The sequence below is a fragment of the Schistocerca serialis genome, chromosome 5 (assembly GCF_023864345.2).
Source record: "Schistocerca serialis cubense isolate TAMUIC-IGC-003099 chromosome 5, iqSchSeri2.2, whole genome shotgun sequence".
Taxonomy (NCBI): Eukaryota; Metazoa; Arthropoda; class Insecta; order Orthoptera; family Acrididae; genus Schistocerca; species Schistocerca serialis.
In genome coordinates, this window is record NC_064642.1 from 151,717,056 (window position 1) to 151,722,256 (window position 5,201).

The 5,201-nt window shown below is 45.2% G+C and overlaps 1 pseudogene; it reads left to right on the forward strand.

Annotated features, from left to right (window-relative positions):
- Positions 1-4,721: 4,721 nt before the first annotated feature.
- Positions 4,722-4,839, forward strand: LOC126483033 (5S ribosomal RNA; annotated as a pseudogene).
- The last annotated feature ends 362 nt before the right edge of the window (positions 4,840-5,201 follow it).

Sequence of the window (5,201 nt, forward strand, 5' to 3'; positions counted from 1 at the left end):
GCTCCAGCAACACTCTTATGAGCTTAAACACCTCCACTGGCCACCAAACTCCCCAGACCTGAACATTATTGAGCATATCTAGGGTGCCTTGCAACGTGCTGTTCAGAAGATATCTCCAGCCCCTCGTACTCTTACGGATTTATGGACAGCCCTGCAGGATTCATGGTGTCAATTCCGTACAGCACTGCTTCAGACATTAGTCGAGTCCACGTTACGTAGTGTTGCGGCACTTCTAGGTGCTCGATGGTGGCCTATTCAATATTAGGCAGGTGTAACGGTTTCTTTGGCTATTCAGCGTGTGACAGATAGTTGCATATCTTTTCACGCTGCTTCAGTTCTAGAAAGAATTTAACAGTCGTGGTGCTCCGGCGGATGGTGGCGTGTCAGCCACTCGGCGACCCACGACCAAATATTTTTAATGGGCGATATTTCTGGAGAAATTATTTGCCAGGGAATGAAACGATCACATCGAGGTAGGTCAGCACAATACAGCACAGAAAACGTTCGAACTTGGCTCTTCTTACTGAAAGCTAAAGTCCCTAAGACTTCGAATCTAGGGCACAGCCACTGACCTCGACCTGTCAGAAATGTGACATCTGCTGTTCAAATTACCAATTATGCGAACCAGAGGCCACCGTATTGTGTCCTCAACGGATCCCCATATGACTACGTATGACGATGATGAATGCACTGTGGCAACATTAGTACTCATCGAAGCCTGTGCACATGGTTACGTTCATGTTGATCGTGATTGCAGAACCGGGGCTCGTGTGAAAGATGGACTTGGTGCCAATCGTATGTCTGGTGTTAGTCATTGGAGGTGCAACTATTGGGACACCTCTCTCTGTAGCCGCGCCAAGAGAAATGGCAACAATGATCGCCGTTCTGATGGTCGGTGGTGCTCAGCACATTGTCCCACTGACTAGTGTGGATACATGTCGTGTTGCAAACGAGTCCATTTGCTGACTCAGGGTACGTGACTGGTTGTACGATTCAGCACAGACAAGTGAAAGATATGTACGTCATCTTCGGCGCTTGTCGTTGACGTCCTGCGTGGTGCTGAGTATGGCCGTCTTGAGCCCACCGATGTCGTGGTGGCAGTCCTGACATCCCGACCTACGTAGGCAGTGATGCCTCCGAAACATAAACTACACTCTGGACAGGTTACTATCCTGCCTTGTCGAATTCCGGCAAGTACTAGCAGGTGATTTTCTTTCTTATACGAGGCATAACACGATTTTACCACAAAGGACCAACATTCGAAAGTGATTTCTAAGCCGGTGCCTAATTTTTCCCTAGATACAAACTATAAAGGACGTTAGTCCTACCCACATTGTGCGGTTGTGCTGAAATGCTACTTATTTGCACATCTAAGCATGTAGCACAACTGAGAAGAGTTTGGCATTTGTTACATGCCGTCTTCATGGTGTTTCCTTGCTAATACTTGCAACACTGTAATTTCTCAAAGTGGCACGAGTTCGAAACAGTTCCGGCTATTCATCTAAGAAGGCTGTAGCTTCGTTTCGAGGACAGCGACGACGAGGAAACGAAAAGTGGTAGCGGTGTATTTAGGTCGTGTTGCTACGGCAACTGCCGTCATTATCGACCAAAGGAAGCTGGGTGGCTCCCGAGGCGGCGGCCCGGTTCCGGGCCACTGGCTGCTCCTCGCAGACCCCGCCGCCGCGTTCGCTTGCAGCCACTTCTGCACTGACTTTGAACGTGAGGCGTCGCTTATTCTTGCAATCATGTTAGACACTGCAGGTGATGTAATAAGGTCGCCAGGAGTTTACTGTCTTATTAGTGGCGCGCTTAGAGTCACGCTGGTAGCTTTTCAGCACTGCAGAACTGGTACCAACCGGTCGTGATTTTCTCCGGTTGACTTAAGCCACGGCACTGAAGTGATCAGTACAGAACAGCCGGTTGTATGAAATCAATGTAGTCAATGTGGAGACGCGACGGGATGACGAAAAGGCGGTATTGGGTTTGAACGTGTCTATGACTACAACTTGGATGAAGTTGCCAGATTTGTTAGTGTATGAATGTAGACTGTCGAACATATCTACATGAAATGGTGTACCACTCCCAGCCATGTGACAAGGCGTAATAACGGTGCTCGAGGAGGGTCATAATCCACAGGGCCTAGGAATGAGTGTTAAGTGTTGCCAATTGCAGTCGAATTCAAATTCGATTGGAACTGCTGGTATCAGAACTATCTCAACCAGTTTCCGAGCGAATATTGCAAAGGGATTTGCATGCAATGGACGCTTGGAGTCGGATACCCCTGATAACAACATTGGTCACTGGAGAACGTCAAGCTATACACCTTCAATGGACCAAACAACATCGACTCTCGACAGTAACTGACTGTACGCATACGTCTAGTGCTGTCCAGCAAGCCGCAATTTTGCCTCTTTCCAAGCGACGCGACGCCGGTAAACTGCTGTTTGTGTATGAGAAATCGGTTGGAAACTTTCCTCATGTCAGGACGTTGTAGGTGTCGCCACCGGCGCCAACCTTGTGTGAATGCTCTGAAAAGCTAATCATTTACATATCACAGCATCTTCTTCCTGTCGGTTAAATTTCGCGTCTGTAGCACGTCATCTTCATGGTGTAGCAATTTTAATGGCCAGTAGTGTAATACCACATTTCATGCGTTTGGGTGGCTGTAAGGAAAAGGAAGTAATCCAACTCGAGTGTGCCTCACACTTTCCCGTTTAGGCACGTCCGGAAACAAGGTTCCAAAGATAACTGGAAAATAGCACGAATCTTGTCTTAAATAAGTTAGTGCACCCGACAAATCAACGCTGTGTTTGCCACATTTCTTAGCACGGAGGAACAAAATTGAATCTCAGTATACGCATGCTGAGAATATGTGCGAAACTGCGAAAAGAGGATTGGACTTCCTTCAACTTAGCGGCCTCTTGGTTTGCTTGTTACATTATTTCGTCCATACTGATGGGGACAATGGTCAGCAGCTACGTTTCATCACCACAATTCTCATCATTTATTCGTGTCACGTTCAGTGGCAAGGAAATCGGCGAAAGATCTCCATGTGGTTCTGTTTTATCAAAGTCCTCAATCCATTTTTGTATTGTAATACACTGTCAAATCGCGGTTCTTTCTTCCCAGAAAGTGGCTCAGCACCATAGAAATATTTTCGTATTGTCATTTATAGTGATGTTGTATTGATGACTTCCTGAAAAAGCAGTTTATGGCCACATGGAGTTGATGGGTCGTGTATTTGCTGTCTTTCAACATCCATAAGGGAGACCAAATAATACAGTACTATTGAACGCCCCCATTTATGTTTCTGTGGAGATGTTACTGCAGTTCTAGATTTTGAGGAGTTTGATGAATGTTCTACTAGGCTTGTGCATTCAGATTGACACCTGCATCTGCCCCACATTTTTCGTAATGTGCTGTCTGGGATGAAAAATACAATTTTTGTCTCACTGTGCGCATATGGTCCCTGTAGGTTGTTTTAAGTTTCATCTCCTTAGTATGTACGCTCCGATCATTACTCCTTCTTTTCACTTGTCACGCTCTGGTTCCCATACTTCTTTCTTTTCTTTAAGATATTTGAAAAAAAAAAGTCAAATGCCAGCAAGAAAGCCTAAATCCTCAAGACACCTTTCTTCTACGCACTTTATACTTCTGTCCTTATAATATGTAAATATTTCAGGTGAACAAGTTATGTTAAAACGATTTATTTATTACTTTAAAGTGTGTTTTGAAGTAAGTTTAATATGTCTGTAACATCTGAATCACTTTATAAGTAGTTTACTAAAGGTAGCTGAACGTTGAAAGTCAATACTGTTTGTGCTGAATTCTTGATAAGTTATTTTCCTGTATTAAGCTATATTGACTCCATTGGTGGATTCAGACGTGACGTAAATGCAAACAACTCTGAAGAATGCGGTTTATATACCAGTTTCATCACAGCGTTTTAGCTTTTAAGTACAGAGTGGCTATAATCAAACTTTCGCTGTTTGAGAGAGCCTTCATGAAAAACGAGTGATCGTAGGACAAGGAAACTTTGTGGAAACATTTGTAAGGATACGCGTAAGAGAAACAACGAATAAACCATTGAAGGATACACATTTTAATTTCCACATCAGAGGCTCACATTTGCTAGTTGCGTAGCATGTTGACGTTCCAGGCTACAAACGTTGCTCAATGTGACGATGATCTGCAACCACGACAACCTGGAACCGCAGTTAGATGACATTTCACAATACTGTTAGCAGCACTGTTCGAACTGTGGACATGGAATGTTCAGCTCTCGTAACATAGCTCGTGCACTGCTTGAAGACCAGTTCAAAAACATCAATATATCTTAACGCCACCTCTACTCTCTCCTTCCATGTGCAATATCCAGCGGCATACTTCTCTGGCCCACAAATTCCTAACGTCTAAACTCATTTAGCTGCTATTCGTGCGAGTCTTCGGCAAGCCGTGTACTACCGGGCAATGGCAGAAAGGAAGAAAAGAACCATGAATTCCCAATTTCTCGTCTGAGGATGTGGGAAAAATCCTCGGCTACTTGCAGGATTTGTTAAACATCTGTTTAATGTTGTATAAAGGCACATACAAGGCTTCATTTGCAGCCACCTTGACCGCCACGTTAAACCTTGCACAAAGTCTCTAGTAAGGGCGTCTGGCTTTTGAGTGCTGCAGACGGTAGTGACACTATATTCCAGCAGATTTCATAATAATAAAAAGGCAACGGCCTTGCCGCAGTGGTTACACCGGTTCCCGTGAGATCACCGAAGTTAAGCGCTGTCGGGCGTGGTCGGCACTTGGATGGGTGACCATCCAGGCCGCCATGCGCTGTAACCATTTTTCGGGGTGCAGTCAGGCTCGTGATGAGCTACTCGACGGAACACTAGCGGCTTCGGTCAAGAATACCATCATAACGACCGGGAGAGCGGTGTGCTGACCCCACACCTCTCCTATCCGCATCCACAACTGAGGATGACACGGCGGTCGGATGGTCCCGGTAGGCCACTCGTGGCCTGAAGGCGGAGTGCTTTTCGTAATAATGTGACTTGACAATGTGTGAAAGAAATGTGCAAAGGCACTAAACTCGGGTACATGAGAAATTTTAGCTGGCGGTATCGATATATGCAATTTGACATCGTCAAATTGGAACTGGCGATCTGTATTGATACATACGTTTTTAAATTCAGATTCCCTTTATC